The sequence below is a fragment of the Panthera uncia genome (genome assembly GCF_023721935.1).
Source record: "Panthera uncia isolate 11264 chromosome D3 unlocalized genomic scaffold, Puncia_PCG_1.0 HiC_scaffold_8, whole genome shotgun sequence".
In the NCBI taxonomy this organism is placed as follows: Eukaryota; Metazoa; Chordata; class Mammalia; order Carnivora; family Felidae; genus Panthera; species Panthera uncia.
In genome coordinates, this window is record NW_026057586.1 from 24,884,263 (window position 1) to 24,902,066 (window position 17,804).

Below are 17,804 nucleotides of genomic sequence, written 5' to 3' on the forward strand. Positions count from 1 at the left end.
TGTGAAACCCCGGTTCGTCATTTTCTAACTCTATAGTCTTGGGGAAGTCACTTAATCTTTTTTCACCTTCGTTCCTTCTTCTAGGCCAAGAGTTGCCAGACATTTGTGTAAAGGGCCAGATTGTAAATAATTTAGGCATTGTGGGCCAAGAGGCAAAATGAAGGATATTATACAGGTACTTTTTTTTTTTTAATGTTTATTTTTGAGAGAGAGAGGGAGAGAGAGAGAGAGGGAGGGAGACAGAGGATCCGAAGAGGGCTCTGTGCTGAGAGCGGAGAGCCCAGTGTGGGGCTCGAACTCCACAACCATGAGATCATGACCTGAGCCGAAGTTGAACGCTTAACTGACTGGGCCACTCAGGTGCCCCTGTTATACGGGCACTTATGTGATGAGAGAGGAGAAATTTCCATAAGTTTTTTACTGAGGAAGTTGAAAATACAATACTAAAAATGGGTGAGAATAGGTTTTTTTGTAATAAAGGTTTTCTAACAAGAAGAATGAAATCTCTTTTTGGAGGAGAGGGGATAACATTTTACCTAATAGGGAATACTGAATGTAAACCTCAGTTGTCAGAATTGATTACAGATGTTCATATGTACTGTTTAAAAATTTTTTAAAAAATATTGGGGCACCTGGGTGGCTCAGTCGGTTGAGTGTCCGACTTCAGCTCAGGTCACGATCTCACGGTTCGTGAGTTCGAGCCCTGCGTTGGGCTCTGGGCTGATGGCTCAGAGCCTGGAGCCTGCTTCCGATTCTGTGTCTCCCTCTCTGTCTGCCCCTCCCCCATTCATGCTCTGTCTCTCTCTGTCTCAAAAATAAATAAACATTAAAAAAAAAATTAAAAAAAATATTTATTTTTGAGAGAGAGAGAGAGACACAGAGCACAAGCTGGGCAGGTGCAGCGATAGAGAGGGAGACACAGAATCTGAAGCAGATTCCAGGCTCTGAGCTGTCAGCACAGAGCCCCGATGCAGGGCTCAAACTCACGAACTGCGAGATCATGACCTGAGCTGAAGTTGGACGCTTAACCAACTGAGCCACCCAGGAGCCCCTTAAATTTTTTTTTAATGTTTATTTTTGAGAGCGCAAGTGAGCACTCATGCACAAGTTGGGGAGGGGCAGAGAGGAGGGGAGACACAGAATCCGAAGCAGGTTCCAGGCTCTGAGCCATCAGCACAGAGCCTGACACGGGGCTTGAACTCACCAACTGTGAGATCATGACCTGAGCCTAAGTCGGATGCTCAACTGACTGAGCCACCCAGGTGTCCCTAACATGGTTTTTTTTTTTTTTAATGTTTATTTTTGGGAGAGAAAGAGACACAGAGTGTAAGTGGGAGAGAGGCAGAGAGAGAGGGAGACACGGGATCCAAAGCAGGCTCCAGGCTCTGCGCTGTCAGCACAGAGCCTGATCCGGGGCTCGAACCCACAAACTGTGAGATCATGACCTGAGCTGAAGTCAAACACTTAACAGAGTGAGCCACCCAGGTGCCCCCCTAACATGGGTTTTTAATGAGATTTTTTGTATTTCATCTTTGAAAGTATTTCGTGTAAAGTTTATTTATTTTGAGAGAGAGAGCGAGTGGGGGTAGGGGCAGAGAGAGAGGGAGAGAATCCCAGGCAGGCTCTGAGTCTGTCAGCGCAGAGCCCTGAAGCAGGGCTCAGTCTCACGAACCGAACCATGAGATCATGACCTGAGGTGAAATCAAGAGTTGGACGCTTAACCGACTGAGCCATCCAGGTGCCCCTGAAGGTATCTTTTTCCATGGTGCCTCCAAATACAGATATCAACCCATGAACGTATGATTTTAGTGGAGCGTATTTATTGCTTGGAAGGCATCTGTTGAATTCTGCTAGATTGTTTTCTTGATACTTACCTTTTAGCCAATCATCGCATTGCCCGCTAATCACTTATGATGGAAGGTTAGGTAGAAGTTTCTTGTTGCATAGTTAAATGGTTTTCGAAATGTGGAAAGTACTTTTTTTTTCTTTTTTCTTTTTTTTTTTTTAAGATTTTATTTATTTATTTATTTATTTTTTTAAATTTTTTTAACGTTTATTTATTTTTGAGACAGAGACAGAACATGAATGGGAGAGGGTCAGAGAGAGAGGGAGACACAGAAACTGAAGCAGGCTCCAGGCTCTGAGCTGTCAGCACAGAGCCCGACGCGGGGCTCGAACTCACGGACCGTGAGATCATGACCTGAGCCAAAGTCGGACGCCCAACCGACTGAGCCACCCAGGCGCGCCTAAAATTTTATTTTTAAGCAGTCTCTACACCCAACATGGGGCTTGAACTCACAACCCCAAGATCAAGGGTTGCATGCTCCACTGAGCGAGCCACCCAGGTGTCCCTGGAAAGTACTTTTATACTTGTATTGAGGTCTGAAAAATGCTGGAACTGTAGTTTTATTTTGGAAAGTATATCTACTGCATATTTGTTTGGGATTGGAGATCCCATCTCATTTTAATTTTTTTACAGCCTAGAAAGTGTGTAAAGCAGCTTGACATGACTTAAGATTCAGTGTCAGTTGTCCTTGAAATGACTACCTCAGTATAGGTTTTGCATGGAAGTGCTATTGGCCTCCTAATTTTAGATTGAATTCATTGAGAAATATTAGCAAATCAGCAAAAATGAATTTTCAAAGCCATTCAGTGTTCAGTAACAGTGCTCAGGGGGATGGTTCTTCAGAAAAATTTCATTCTCAGTTCTGAGCTCGAGAAATTTCCATAAAAACATACCCCTGCTAAGTCATGGTACTGTGTGGTAGGACACATCAGGATATTCGGCTTCTGTTTCAGACACAATTTTTATGGAACCGATGGTGGTTAAGTTCATGAAGGTAATGAAGTTAACGGTCGTAACTGGTTTAATAACACGTTAGATTCAAATATTTTATGCAGTGCTCCTGCTCATTGATCATACAATGACTAATGAGTAGGTAGGTTGTTGCAATGAGTAGATTGTTGCTATTTTTTTTTTTAAAGTTGTTTTGAGAGAGTGAGAGTGTATGAGTGTGCGAGCAGTGGGGCAGAGCAGAGGGAGAGAGAGGATCCCAAGTAGGCTGCGTGCTGCCAGCGCAGAGCCCGATGCGGGTCTCAGACTCGAAAACCATGAGATCATGACCTGAGCCAAAACCAAGAGTCAGATCCTTAACCAACTGAGCCACCCAGGCGCCCCATTGTGTGTGTGTGTGTGTGTGTGTGTGTGTGTGTGTGTGTGTGTTTAAATACTGAATAGGTTATAAACACCTTGCATTTTTACAAGGTTTGTAAATTTGTCCATCTAAGCCTTTTCTGATGGTGTATTTTTACCACCATCAGTTTTTATGCATGTTAGCAGATCCCACTTCAGGTTGTACCGAATTAGTATTTTCCTCCACTTTTTTGGAAAATAATCATAGGTGTAGTTGTTCCATTCAGACTGTTCTCTGAACAGTTATTTTCAATGGAGGGTCTAAAAGATGTTTATTTTTCCTGGACACATTTCTTTGGCTGCTGCACTCACACATGATTTAGTTCATCTCATGATTGGTCAGTGACTTTTCTTGTTTGGTTAATACATGAACCATCCAGAGACTTTGGTTGCAGCCCTCGTTTTCATTCTTCATTGTTGGGAAAGCACCTTGCTGTGATGAAATGCCGTGTTTTGTATTTTTATTTGTTTTTTTAAGTTTATTTTGAGAGAGGAGAGTGTGCACAAGGTCACATGCGTGTGCAAGTGGGGGCGGGGCAGAAAGAGAGGGAGAGAGAAAATCCCAAGCAGGCTCTGCACTGTGAGCACAGAGCCGGACGTGGGGCTCATCTCATGAACCATGAGAATGACCCCGGGCTGAAATCAAGGTTTGGACGCTTAACCAGCTGAGCCATCCGGGCACCCCTGAAATGTTGTGTTTTAAATTTGCTGACTCTCCTGATCGTTGCTTTCGTGAACCAGGAGCGCTCCGTGGTAGGGCATGTGAGGCTGTGCGTAGCTGGTAATGTCTTCCTACGTGGTGTTCCAGTGCAAGCGTGATGCTGTTACCCAACAGACGTGATGCTTCCCCATCTCATCAGGTTTAAAAAAACGATCTCTGCTCTGCTATAAAAGCATGATGTCAAAGTCTGCTTTCTTCTTTTCTTGTTTTGACATGATGTATATCCAGTGGTAGTGAGTGTCACAATAGGCAGGGTACTTGCAGCGCTGACTTCTAACTGTTATTGAGATTTGTAGTGTGGGCAGCAGCGGTATAAGGGGATGAAGGCGTCGTCACATGCGGTCTGGGTAGTAACTATGCAGTTCTGCTGTTGTCACAAAAACAGCTACAGGCAACATGTGAACAAGTGAGTGTTGCAGTGTTCCACTAGAACTCTCATAACGTCCACATGTCACAACATATTCTTTTGTTTTTTTTTTTTCATTCGTTTAAAAATGTAAAAATCATTCTTCAGGCAGCAGGCTGGACCTGGCTCCTTGGGTCGTAATTTGCTAACCCATGATCTATGTGACGAGAACGTAGAAATACCACCTTAGGCTGTGGTGAGGAACAGGTGAGTTAATATGTAGAAAGCACTTTGAATAGTGCCTGGGGGACGGTGGGGAGGGTGGGAACACCTGGGTGGCTCGGTTGGTTAAGCCTCATAGTCTTGATTTCAGCTCAGGGCATATTCTCATGGTTCGTGAGTTCGAGCCCCACGTTGGGCTCTGTGCTGACGGCACGGAGTCTGCTTGGGGTTCTGTCTCTCCCTCTCTCTCTGCTCCTCCTCTGTTCACTCATTCACTCTCTCAAAATAAGCTTAAAAAAACTGAATAGTGCCTGGGGATATAGCAGGTGCTAAGTAAATATTTGCGTTCATTATTGTTACTGTTTACTCTCTCTGAGGCTATTTTAGTTTTTAATTTTTTCTTAGAATCATCTGTGTTCCAATTCCTTTCTCTGGTTGATTTTGGTTTCTTTATTTTGTGTCGGAGGCATTCCTCACGAGTCTAATCATTTTACACTGGGGCTTCCTCAGCTCTGCTGGTTGTTAGTACCCCTCTGTCACCTTTCCATCTTCCACACCTCTTCTGATCTTTGTGAGCTTAATCTTTTTATTTTCGTTATTCTCATTTCACAGGAGTGGAATACCCCACTGTACTTAATATAGCACTTGGAACATAGTGACCTTTTGGAGAATGTTCCATTACTTGGTGGACCAAAGGCATCTGTGTGTTTAACATGTCCTTTGGCCAGTGACTGTTGTCCACTATTTCTCTCGTCTCCTGTTTCAACCGTGAGGTTTTGTCTTAAAGTCTTGAGTACAGGGGCGCCTGGGTAGCTTAGTCTGTTAAGCGTCTGACTCTTGATTTCTGCCTAGATCATGGGGTGTGAGATCAAGCCATGAGTTGGGCTCCATGCTGAGCTAGCACAGAGCCTGCTTAAGATTCTCTCTCTTCCTCTCCTCCTCTTCCCTGCTCCCTCTCTCTCAAAAACAAAACAAAACAAAACATGTTTCTCTTAAAAACTCTCATACAAATGAGGGGGCATGTGTATTTTTTTTTTCTTTCTCAGGAAGCAGGTGATTCTGGAATATAGCTTATGATTAATGGATTTTCAGCTTAAGTTGGGATAAAGTACACTGTGGTGTCATTTACATATTTTGAGGGTGTTAGGACAGAATTTGGTTATGGATTTTTCAGATCCACTAACGTTTATTTTCCATTTAAGGCACATTAAATCAGGAGACCGCGAGTCAGTATGCATAAAAGAGGAGACATAATTTTACGTATATATCAAATGTTTCATGAATTAAAAACAGAATATTGAGCATATCATTTCTTGTTCAGAGTATCATTTTTGACCATGGTGGTAAAATTGACTCGGGGAAATAATTGGCCAGAGAAGTTAAATAGCAGTATGAGAGTCAGACAGCAAAACCAGGTATTACCGGAAGGATAGTTAAATTCCAAACGATAGTGAAGATAGTGTGTTTTAGGATTACAGAGGAAAGAGAGGGCTCATTCTGTGGTTAGGGTCAAAGGGGCTGGGGATCGGGGGTGGTGGTCGAAGGCAGGCGTGAATGGCATGAACAGAGGTGTAGATGGGCATGCTAGCTATTGACAAGAACACTTGCCTCTACTTTGGTTTGTTTGGTTTTTTTTTAAGTTTATTTCCCTATTTTGAGAGAGAGAGTGTGTGTGCTTACACATGCTGGCATGAGCAGAGGGAGGCGCAGAGAGAAGGGAGAGAGAGAATCCCAAGCAGGTTTTGTACTGTCGGTGCGGAGCCTGACTCAGGGCTCGAACTCACAAACCAACCATGAGATCGTGACCTGAGCTGAAACCAAAAACTAGAAACTTACCGACTGAGCCATCCAGGCACCCTGCTCCACACCCCCCTGCCCCCCGCCCTACCTTTTTTTTTTTTTTTTTTTTTTTTTTTAGCTAAGAGAGCACATGAATGGGGAGAGGGGCAGAGGGGGAGAGAGAATCCCAAGCAGGCTCCATGCTTAGCTCTGAACCCAACGTGGGGCTTGATCCCACAACCCTGGGATCATGACCTGGACCAAAATCAAGAGTCAGATGCTCAACCAACTGAGCCACCCAGGCTCATAAAATCATAAAATTTTACGAAGCAGCTCCTGCTGCCCCCCCATGCTAGGTCAGCTTCTGTAATCCCACATGATCGAGTGTAACAGTATCCAAATTTGTTTGCTTCCCGCCTCTTCGCCTGGATTCACCCTGCACAGGCCACCACCGTATTAATCCTCAACAGGTCATTCAAGCCGGGACTGCGATTAAAACCAAAGGTTCTAGTATGAGACAGACCCTTACTTAAGTCTGTGCTGAGCGAGGGTGAATCTCCATTTTACACCACCGCATAATGGGAAAAACAGTACTTCCAACTCATAAAGTTTTCTGAGGACGAAGCAGGATGAAGCAGCATGCAAAGCACTCAGGAAGGGACCTGGGGGAGCGTGCCTAGCCAAAAAAAAAAAGGTGAGGTGTAATAGATCTTTAATGTGAGTGAAATTACCACTCCCGTCACTTCATGCACCAGCCCAATAACATTCAGTGATTCTTCATTACCTGAAACACAGAGTACGGTACTGGCATTCCAGACCCTCCACAGTCGGAAAGCTCGCGTTCCAACTTTGTTTCCAAGTACCCTCCAAACCAGTGATTCCCAAACTTATTTAAGTACATCAAACACCCGAGGAGCATGTGATTAAAATGCAAATGCCTGTCCCCCCCCCCCCCCCCCCCCCAGGTTCACAATGTCAGAGGAGGGCCCAGGCATCTGCATTTTCAAAAAAGCGTTCATACTAATTTGGATATAAGTAGTCTGTAACCTCAGCCTATAGATAAGTGTCATAACAAAGTACAGGCGGGGCGCCTGGGTGGCTCAGTAGGTTGCGGTTGCACATCCAACTGTTGATTTCGGCTCAGGTCACGATCCCAGGGTTGTGGGATCGAGCCCTGTGTCGGGCTCCATGCTAAGTGTGAAGCTTACCTGAAAAAAGATGATGTTGGGGCGCCTGGGTGGCTCAGTCGGTTGGTTGAGCGTTCGACTTCAGCTCAGGTCGCGATCCCACTGTTGGGGAATTCGAGCCCCACGTTGGGCTCGGGCTCGTTGCTGTCCGCGCAGAGCCCGCTTGGGATCTTCTGTCTCCCTCCCTCTGCCCTTTCCCTGCTTGCACTCTCTCTTGCAAAAATAAAATAAAATAAAACATTGAAAGAAAAAGAGAAAAGATGATACATAGAATTGTGGATGCCGCAGAAGAACCCACAGGAGTTTTTTTAGTTTTTATTTTTATTGAAGTATAGTTGGCGTACAATCCATGAGTTTCAGGTGTGAAACTCATGAAATCGTTTTCACAGAGAGTATACGCCCTTAAAATTTTGATAGATACTGCCAGATATCTACACACTAAAAGGGTGCCTGTTTCCTATTGCCTTGTGCTGCTATCAAGGTTTGTTTTTTTTTTAACCTTTACTAATACGATGGGTCGAGATAATACCATGTTGTTATAATTAGCATATTTTATTACTAATTTATACTGAAGATGTTTTTATATATTTATTGTTTGCGGGGCCTTGGCTGTTTCAACAGGTTGTTTTTTGGTGTTGGGGTTTATGTTTTTATTTGAGTAAGTTCTCTTCAGCAGTGTGCTGCAGATTGATTGGAAATGGGGAAGAAAGGTAAAGCCTGATTCATGCCTCTCAGAAGTAATCAACCTCAGGAGACAGGTCATAGATACTACAGAAAGTTTCAAGATAGTTTTTACATAGTGAGAACTTTATGGGGGTAGCGGGAAGTTGAGAGGGGAAACTGATCTGGGGAGGGAGGATGGCATCCGTTTTTGTGTGTGAAGCTCAAGTTCTTGACTACACGGCATTAACGACGGGTCCTTTAAAAGGTTTATTACTGGAAGCATTAGTGATAGCACACTTTATTTATTTATTTATTTATTTATTTTTTACATTTATTTATTTATTTATTTATTAAAAAAATTTTTTTTAATGTTTATTTTTGAGACAGAGAGAGACAGAGCATGAATGGGGGAGGGTCAGAGAGAGGGAGACACAGAATCTGAAACAGGCTCCAGGCTCTGAGCTGTCAGCACAGAGCCCGACGCGGGGCTTGAACTCACGGACCGCGAGATCATGACCTGAGCCGAAGTCGGCCGCTTAACCGACTGAGCCACCCAGGCACCCCAACATTTATTTATTTTTGAGAGACAGAGCAAGACAGAGCACAAGCGGGGGAGGGGCAGAGGGAGAGGGAGACACAGAATCTGAAGCAGGCTCCAGGCTCTGAGCTGTCAGCATGGATCCTGATGTGAGGTTCAAACTCACTTACCACGAGATCGGGACCTGGGCCGAAGTCGGACACTTAACCACCCAGGTGCCCCAGCACACATTTCATTTCTAGTCTAGACTTAGGTAAGGAGCATGGTTATCCACAAAATTACTGATTATATATACAGTTATATATTCTTGAATTAAAAACAACTGTAAGTATTTTAGGGATACAGACAGAACTGGCACTCGGGTCAGAGGTTGGGAGTAGAAGCCACGAGTGAAACCAGGAGATAGGCTCCGTTCCTGACAGATTGAGAGAAGGCAGGGCCGAAAGCCCAGGAAGCCTGGTGCCCAGCCAGAGGGAAAAGCAACAGGGCCCTTAGGAGCTGAGGTGATTGGATAGTGGGTTTTTCAAGTTCCGTTTTATTCTGGGTTTCACTGAGAAGGGTCTCACTGATAAAGTTCCAAATAAATTGTGTTCAGTTCAGGTGGCGTGTGTGTATGTGTTTGTGTTTGGAATTCTTGGCATGAATCGTTGCAGAGGAGAGACCATTGGGCCTCAGTTTTCTACTTTGCTTTCTGTGAGGGTTGGGAGCAGGTGGAACTTTCTGGCAAGAATCTCCAGTGGCTAGTTGTCTTGCTTGGCTGCCCTTGTTCCTCCTGGGCCTTCCAGCTGCCTGAGGCCTGGCCTTGGGCGCCACCTTCACTGTTCTCGGCAGATAGTACTTACTGTTGCTCCCTGGGGGAGTGAGGGCAAAGGTGACAGGCTGGGTGTCCAGTCATCCCGGTCAGTTGTCCCCGGGCTCCGGCATTTTTCTGGCCTTCTGCTTCCGGACTGGAGTTGCTGTTTATACTCTTGCTGCCCTTGATCAGAGGCTCTTCTGCCTGCCTTGGGATGCCGCTTCCCTTCTCAGTCCATCTCCGGCTGTTTTCCAGTTTCCGGGGATGCCTCACAACTTCTGGTCTCCTGTGACATTCTGAGTATGGCCGTGGCATTACTGACAATTAAGCTTTTTTTTTTTTTTTTTTTTTTTAATATTCTGTTCAGTCTCTCCTGAGAAGCTTATAGGCTTGATTCATATTGTCGTTTTAGAAGGGTTTCATAGTGGTCCTGGATTGAACTGACTTTAATACTTTGTGGCCTATCCTCGCAGCTTTGAAAATAAAATTTATTTGCTATAAATCAATAAAAAATAGGCAAAGGAGAAGAACAGGCGATGGCTTCTTTCACAGCAAAAGAAATGCAAACTAAAATCATACTGAAAAACTTTTCTGTCTCAGCCGTTGGCAGGGATCAGAAAGTTTGATGAGACGGTGGTGGCCGTGCTGTGGAGAACAGGTGCGGAGGTGAGCGGGGTGCAGGCTGGCAACCTCTGAAGAGGGCAGCTAAGCGGTACACGGGAGGAAAAGAAGTCCCCCCTCCACCCATCTGAGTTCATAGACCCTTGTCACGGAAGACAGGTTAACAGGAGAAAACAAGTAGAAGTTTATTAACGTGTGTACCTCATGTATACATGGGAGATACCGAGGGAAAAATGAGCACTTCTCTGAGGTGGCGTAGATTTCAGACTCAAATACCGTCTTAGGGGGGACAGAGGAGGGGAGGTGTGGGTCTCTTAGGGGCTTGTAAATGGTTTCTAGGAAAGAGGAATGAGCCCTTAGAAGAACAGACGAGAGGTGCATTGGTTTGGGACAGTGTGTCTGGTGTGGTGTCCACTTCTGGTCTTCCCTGTGATGAGTTACCTGGTTGGCGAAACTCTCTGGGGAGGGATTTATAATAATGAAGTTCTTTTGGAGGAACGGTCCTTAGGCAGATAGACAGCTTCGTCCTGCATTTGTTAGTTTTCACATGCCTGTGGCTCAAAATCATCAAAATGCCAAAGTGGCATTTTTAAATATTTCATTGAGACATATTCAGGAGTCTCAGGGATGATTAATTATTAGAGTATTATAATTCTGTTATTAGAATTGGAAAGCTTTGATAAAAAAGAAGTAGGTAGTTGAGGATGACATCTGCTGTGTATTCCTCAGAATTATACAGTTAACAGGAACTCCCTGATGGACCCAAATGCATGACTTCTTTTGCTTTTATTGAAAAAGTTTGGTTTTGAGTAAGACTTGAAATAATTTATCTGGGGAAAGTAGTCTGTGTAATAAAAGAGTGTTCCAAGCCACCAAGTAAAATAATTGTGAGCTCTTAATATCTCATCATGTGATGTTATAGGTGATGAAGTAACGTAATATGTAAAAATAAACCTAGTAGTTGTGATAGAAAGTACCTGTAAGACTTGCTGGCACCTTTCTTGGGCACGTGGGTTAGACTTTGAAAGGGTTTGGCTTTTTTTTTTTTTTTTACCCGATTTAAAAAAAAAAGCCTTTATTTTGTAATGATTATAGACTCGTAAGTTGCAAAAATAATGTGGAGAAATCCCAAGTACCTTTCCCTCAGCTTTCCTCAGTGTTAATATAAGGATTGTACATTATCCATTCCAGGAAGTTCATATTGGCCCAAAATAATAGACGGTGGACTGCACTTGGGTTCTTCAGGCTTTACGTTCTTTTTCCCTTGTGTGTGTGTAGCTCTGTGAAATTTTATCACATGCATAGATTCGTGCAGCCATCACCACCACTGCCGCAGTCAAGATACAGAATTTTTCCATTCCCACAAATGAACTTCCTCAGGCTGCCCTTTTATGGTCACCTTCTGCCCCCTCCACGCCCTGGCAGGCCAACGATCTGTGCTTCCCCACTAGTTTTGTCATCTTGAGCGTTACATAAATAGAGTCACGGTGCGTAACCTCTTTGTTTGCCAAAACTCTTTTTCAATAACAAATTACAAGCATACAGAAAAGTAGAGAGAACAGTACAACACAATATAAACGCCTGTTCCTTCCGTCCGGATTTAATAATTGTTAATAGCTTGCCATGTTTGCTTTGTCTGTATTTTGTTCTGAAACCGTTTGAAAGTTAAGTTGCAGAAAAGATTACTCTTTACCACTAAATGTTCAAGCACACATCTCCTGAGAATTAGGTCATTTTTCTGCTTACACTCTCATTATCTCACTTATGTCCATATGATATCTTCTGTTCAGTCCATATCCAGTTGGGTCTCAAGATTGTCTTTTATAATGGTTTTTTCTCTTTACAAATCTGGGTTCGTTGAAGATTCGTGTGTATACATTTGGTTGTTACAATATCCCTTCAGTCTCCTCCAGTTGAGAGAAGCCCCCAACCCCATGCACAGGGTGGTGGTTCTTTACAACGAATGTCGTGTATTCTGCATTTGTCAGAATATTGCCGCATGTGGTTTTGAGCGCTCAAAAGCGCTTCTTTTAAATTTGTTAGGATGTTGTAAGGCCCAGAATGTGGTCTGTTTTGGTGACTATTCAGTGTGAACTGGAGGGCAATGTGTATTCCGCTGTTGTTGGATGAAGTAGGCCGTAGATGTCAGATCCGGTTGATTGATGGTGGTGTATAGATCCGTCAGGTCCTTACTGATTTTATTCCCCGCTGGGTCTGAACATTTCTGAGAGAGGTGTGCTCAGGTCTTCGTTCATAATCGTGGTTTACCTCTCCTTGCAGTTCTGGTAGTTTTTGCCTCCGTATTCTGACGCTGTTGTGTTAGGCGGTACACATTAAGATTAGGTCTTCTTTGAGGGGCGCCTGGGTGGCTCAGTCGGTTGAGCATCCGACTTCGGCTCAGGTCACGATCTCACAGTTCGTGAGTTCGAGCCCCGCGTCAGGCTCTGTGCTGACAGCTCAGAGCCTGGAGCCTGCTTCACATTCTGTGTCTCCCTCTCTCTCTGCCCCTTCCCTGCTCATGCTGTGTCTCTCTCTGTCTCAAAAATAAATAAACATTAAAAAAAAATTAAAAAAAAAAAGATTAGGTCTTCTTGGACAGTTGACACCTTTATCATTATGTAATGCTGTTTTGTTTTTTTTTAATCTGTGGTAAGTTTCCTGGCTCTGAAGTCGACTGTGTCTAAGATTAATACAGCTTCTCCTGCTTTCTTTTGATTAGTGTTAAATGGTATATCACTCTCCATCTCTTTACTTTTAATCTGTATGTGTCTCTTATATTTAAAGTGGGTTTCTTGGGGTGCCTGGTGGCTCAGCACAGAGTCTGCTTTGGGTCCTCTGTCCCCCCTTCTCTCTGCCCCTCCCCCGTTCATGTGCGTGCACACCTTCTCTCCCCCCTAAAACAACAACAACAACAACAACAACAACAAAATATTAAACAAAATATAAAGTGTTTCTTGTAGACACATTTGGTTGGGTCTTATTTTTTGATCCACTTTGACAATCTCTTTTAATTGGCAGATGTAGGCCATTGATGTTCAGGGTGATTATTGATAAAGTTGGATTAATGTCTACCAGTGTTTGTTCCTCTTTTCTATTCACTGCCCATATTTTTGTTCCTTTTTTGGTCCTCTCTTTCTCTGCCTTTTGTGGTGCTGATGGAGTACTTACGTGAATCCCTTCTCTCTCCTTTCTTAGCATGTCCATTGCGCTTTTTAAAACTTTTGTTTAGTGGTTGCCCTTGTGTTTGCAATACACACAGCTAACCCGAGGGCACTTTCAGACCATACCCTACCATTTCACAGGTAGCGCTAGTACCTTGCGATAACAAAGTACATCATCCTCATTCCTCTCTTCTGTTCCTTTTATCATCCCTGTTGTTCATTCACTTTTTTATAAACTAGAATCACTAAACACAGTGTGGCTCTTCTTATTTTGAGTCTGTAACTTTTGGGGATGGGCTTTGCTCCCTTATCACAATGCCCTGGAGACCTGTGCAAGTTATTGGATATATCAAAGGGTTCCTTCTTTTTATTCCATTATACGGAGGGACCTCAGTTCGCTTATTCATTCACGTGTTGAAAGAACATTTGGGTAGTTTTTTTGTGTGAACCTAAGCTTTCATTTCTCTGGGATCATACGTAGTCCCGGAATGCAGCTGCCGGGTCAAATGGTATGTCTGTGTTTAACTTGGTAAGAAACCGCGTAAGCGTTTGCCAGAGTTGCTGTTCCATGTTACGTTGCGACCGGCACTGTATGAGAGTGACACTTTCTCTGCATCCTTGGGAGCTTTGGTACTCTCAGTGTTTGTTTGTTTTTTATCTTAGCGATTCCAGTAGATGTGTACTAGCAGTATATCATTGCGCTCTTAATTTGTAGTTCCTTACTGGCTAATAATGATGGAATATCTTTTCATGTGTTTGTCATTTGCCTATCTTCTTTGGTGATGTGTTAAAATCTTCTGCATATTTTCTAATTGGACTGTTTTCTCATTGTGGAGTTTAGAGAGTTCCTTCTGTGTTCTGGGTACAAGTCCTTTGTTGGCTCTGTGACTTATAAATATTTTCTCTAAGTCTGTGGCTTTTTTTTTTTTTTTTCATTCTCTTTACAGGGTCTTGCACTGACCAAAAGTTTTTAATTTTTGTGAAGCTTAATTTGTCACCTTTTTTTTTTATGGGCTGTGCTTTTGTGTTATGTCTAATAAGCCCCTCCTAACCCCAGGTCACAAAGATTTTCTCCCTTGTTCTCTCCTAAAAAGGGTTTTATAGACTTTTGTTTTATGTTTAGATCTGTGATTTATTTTGAGTTATTTATTTATTTATTTATTTTTTAAATGAGCTCTGTGTCCAGTGTGGGGCTTGAACTCATGACGCTGAGATCAAGAGTCACAGGCTCTACTGACTGAGCCAGCCAGGTGCCCCTATTTTGAGTTAACTTGTAAGATGCAAGGGTTTTTTGTTAGTGGCCTCTGGATTCCAGCGCCATTTGTTCAAAGAACGGTCTTTGCTCTATTGAATCGCTTTTGCATTGTTGACAAAAATCAGCTGGTTGTATTCTAGTGAGTCCCTTTCTGGATTTTCTGTTTTGTTTCATTGATCTATGTGTTTATCCCTACTGTGGGTTTGAATTCAGTTCCTCTTTTCTGACCAAGCTGTGACTACTGCTTGTCAGTAAACACATAATGGTGGAAATCTGAAATTTAGATTTTGGGAGATAACTTTAATAATATAATGACATTAAATTAAACTATATCAGACAAATAGATTTCTTAAAGTTTGCTAATTGTTTGCCTCCGTAAAGAATAATTTACATTTTTGGTCACTACGAATTTAGTTATGATGGTAACTTTGTGTTTTCCATATATGTTAAAAATTTAACTATGAGTAGGTGAAGGAGCTTAAACATATTTAATTTTTAAAATCAAAGTAATACATAGACATAGTTAAAAAAAACTCAGATAATCCGATGGACGTAAAAGAAAAGGACTGCATGACCACCCTTTCCACTCCAGAGAGGGCCACACTCTAGTCTCTTAGCTGTTGTTTCTGGTTATTTATTTCCTGATTTGTAACTAATATACTTTCACTGTTATTTGCCGATTTAGTAACTAGGTATTTTCTGCTGACTTTCTGCCTATTATGGAAGATGAGAATTTCACACTCTTAAACCATCACTACTGTTTCTTTTTTAAGCATCTTCCCGATATAGTTCCCTCGCAATTTTTGGTTAAATGTTTACTTTTTCTATTGTGATGATTATGTAAATATTGATAACTGTAGAATTGAGTCATGTACTATGATTACATGACCCTTAAACAATTTTTGTTTTTTCCAAAGTGCGTAATTAAAAAATCATTTGTTTTCTGTGTAGCTGTCCTTCGTTCCTACCAGATTCTCCTACAATATTGGTAATGTGCCACAGAATAAGGTCAGACATGTCAGGTGACCTGTCGCTCTCTGGCTTGCTTCCCCCCAGAGGTCATGGGGCTGTCTCGACTCGTGTCCCAGCCTGCTGCACGTGTCTTCTCCTGGGCGTCTCTTACTCCTGTCTTGTGTTGCAGCCTTTGTTTCTTGAATTCCTTGTCTTCATTTTTCTTGGTTTATTCACTCACCTTGAAAGGGTACATCTTCCAGTACCTTCCAGAAGATGGAGCCATGGGAGGCTTTTTTGAGTTGCAGCAAGTCTAAAAATGCCTTTATTCTACCTTTATACTTAACTGGTAGCTTGGCTAGCCAAAGAATTATAGTTAAGATTGTTATTATTATTTTCTTAAATGTTTTTATTTTTGAGAGAGCGTGAGCAAGGGAGGGGCAGAGAGGACAGAGGATCTGAAGCCAGCTCTGTGCTGACTACAGCAAGCTTCATGTGGGGCTTGAACTCACAAATCGTGAGATCATGACCTGAGCCAGGTTGGATGCTTAACCAACTGATCCACCCAGGCACCCCTAAAATTATTTTTTATTAATATTTTAGAGACATTGCTTCCCTATCATTTACCTTCCAGTATTGCTGCTGAGTGATTGAGAAACCATTCTTTTAAAACAACTCTCACTCTATATTTATGGCAGGAACAGAGGGTAATAGGCCAGACCCCTGTACATACTGTCCATTTTCAGCAAGTCTAAATATTTGGCACATGTGCTTCATCCCCTTTCTATGATTTTATTTTTTATTATTTTTTTAACTTTTTTTTGTTTTTGAGAGACAGAATGTGAGCGGGGGAGGGGCAGAGAGAGAGAGAGAGAGAGAGAGAGAGAGAGAGAGAGAGAGAGAATCTGAAGCAGGGTCCAGGCTCTGAGCTGTCAGCACGGAGCCTGATGTGGGGCTCGAACCCACAAACCGTGAGATCATGACCTGAGCCAAAGTCGGACGCTTAACTGACCGAGCCATCTAGGCGCCCCCATCCCTTTCCCTCTGTTCCTTTCCCCTTTTCTGTTTGAGAAAGTGTTTATTGATACCACTAAAGCTCCTCTGTTCCTCTCCTGATAACATTCTGTAAAAGCATTCTTCTGAATTTGCTGTGTATTTTTCCCATGTATATTTTAATAATTTGTAGTAGGTATGAACATATCCGTGATATTGTTCGCATGTTTTAAAATCATATAAATGAAATCACACCATGTCTGTTATTCTGTAGCATTGTCTTTAGTGTGTATTTTGTCCGTGTTGGTAATTGTAGCTCTAGTTAATTCATTTTCATTAGTGTAATGTACCCCATTGTAAGATTATATTAAAACATTTCATTTTAAATGACTTAAAATGTCTAAAATAGCTTTGGAATTGGGTGTGACAAGTAAGGCATTTATATATTTCAGAATATTTTTATAGCATTTTCTATTGGGCTTACTAATTCCTCATTTAAGAAATTAAACCACAACGCTGGCTTGGGCAGCACACATACAAAAATTGGAACGATACGGAGAAGATTAGCGTGGCCCCTGTGCAAGGGTGACATGTAGATTCGTGAAGCTTCCAGATTTTTTAAAAATAAAAATAAAAAATTAAACCACAATCTAGACGTACGATTAGCTGGCTTGATATGGAGGCTTAGTTGGAGCCAGCTGGTTTTGGGGTCCCTGTCCCCTGGGTAGGGAAGAGGAAAATGCTAGGTGGTGTTGAATTCAGGGCCAGGTGACAGGAAGCCAGGTTAGTATTTCTCCCTCCTGTTCAGAAGACCGGCTGTCCGTGTGCACTGGGGGAGCCTCATCCGTTTAGGTATTTAGCTTAGTCCAGTCGCAAAGTTCCAAAGAGAATGTGGAAGGCATGCTTCCAAATTCTGATGTTGGCTTCAGTGTCTCTGTGGAGTAAGGAGGGACAGACGTAAGTAAGTCACTACCAGTGGAGGTTCTCATCCAACCGGAGTTTTCCCTTTGGACATGGTTTCCTTTCATCGCGATGGTAATTTTAGCATAGTGTAATTATTATTCATCTTACCACCATTTTATATTGTCAGTGAGAGGCTTTCCTGAACAAATTGAGATAGAGCATGATCTAGAACTATGTCAAGCGTGGTTTGATGAAGACAGCAATTCATGCTTTAACTAAACCTTCTGCCTTCACCGTGGTCTCCCTGGGCTGCCTGGGGCACAGCTGGGCCCTACAGCACCACCGTCACTTGTCCACACCTGGCTGGAGGGGCCGGGGCTTTGGGAAGAGAAGAGCACTTTTCCTGCAGAAGTCCCCTCCCTGGCCCCATCTGCACCCACCCTGTCTGCACATCCCCCCCCCCCCCCCCCCCCCCCCC

The 17,804-nt window shown here is 42.9% G+C and overlaps 1 protein-coding gene and 1 non-coding gene across 7 annotated transcripts in view; both read left to right on the forward strand.

Moving 5' to 3' along the window:
* DYM (dymeclin) overlaps positions 1-17,804 on the forward strand; it is a 351,209-nt gene that overhangs the window by 8,749 nt on the left and 324,656 nt on the right. Inside the window, exon 1 of one of the 6 annotated variants that reach the window (XM_049620088.1) lies at positions 17,364-17,458. The exons of the other annotated variants lie outside the window; for them this stretch is intronic. The gene's annotated coding sequence lies outside the window, so the exon portion shown is untranslated. Of the gene's footprint in view, positions 1-17,363; positions 17,459-17,804 lie in introns of those variants that run through there. 6 annotated transcript variants of the gene reach the window in all.
* LOC125914994 (U6 spliceosomal RNA) lies at positions 16,939-17,043 on the forward strand. The gene has a single exon (XR_007455530.1). It is a non-coding gene; the product is annotated as a U6 spliceosomal RNA (small nuclear RNA).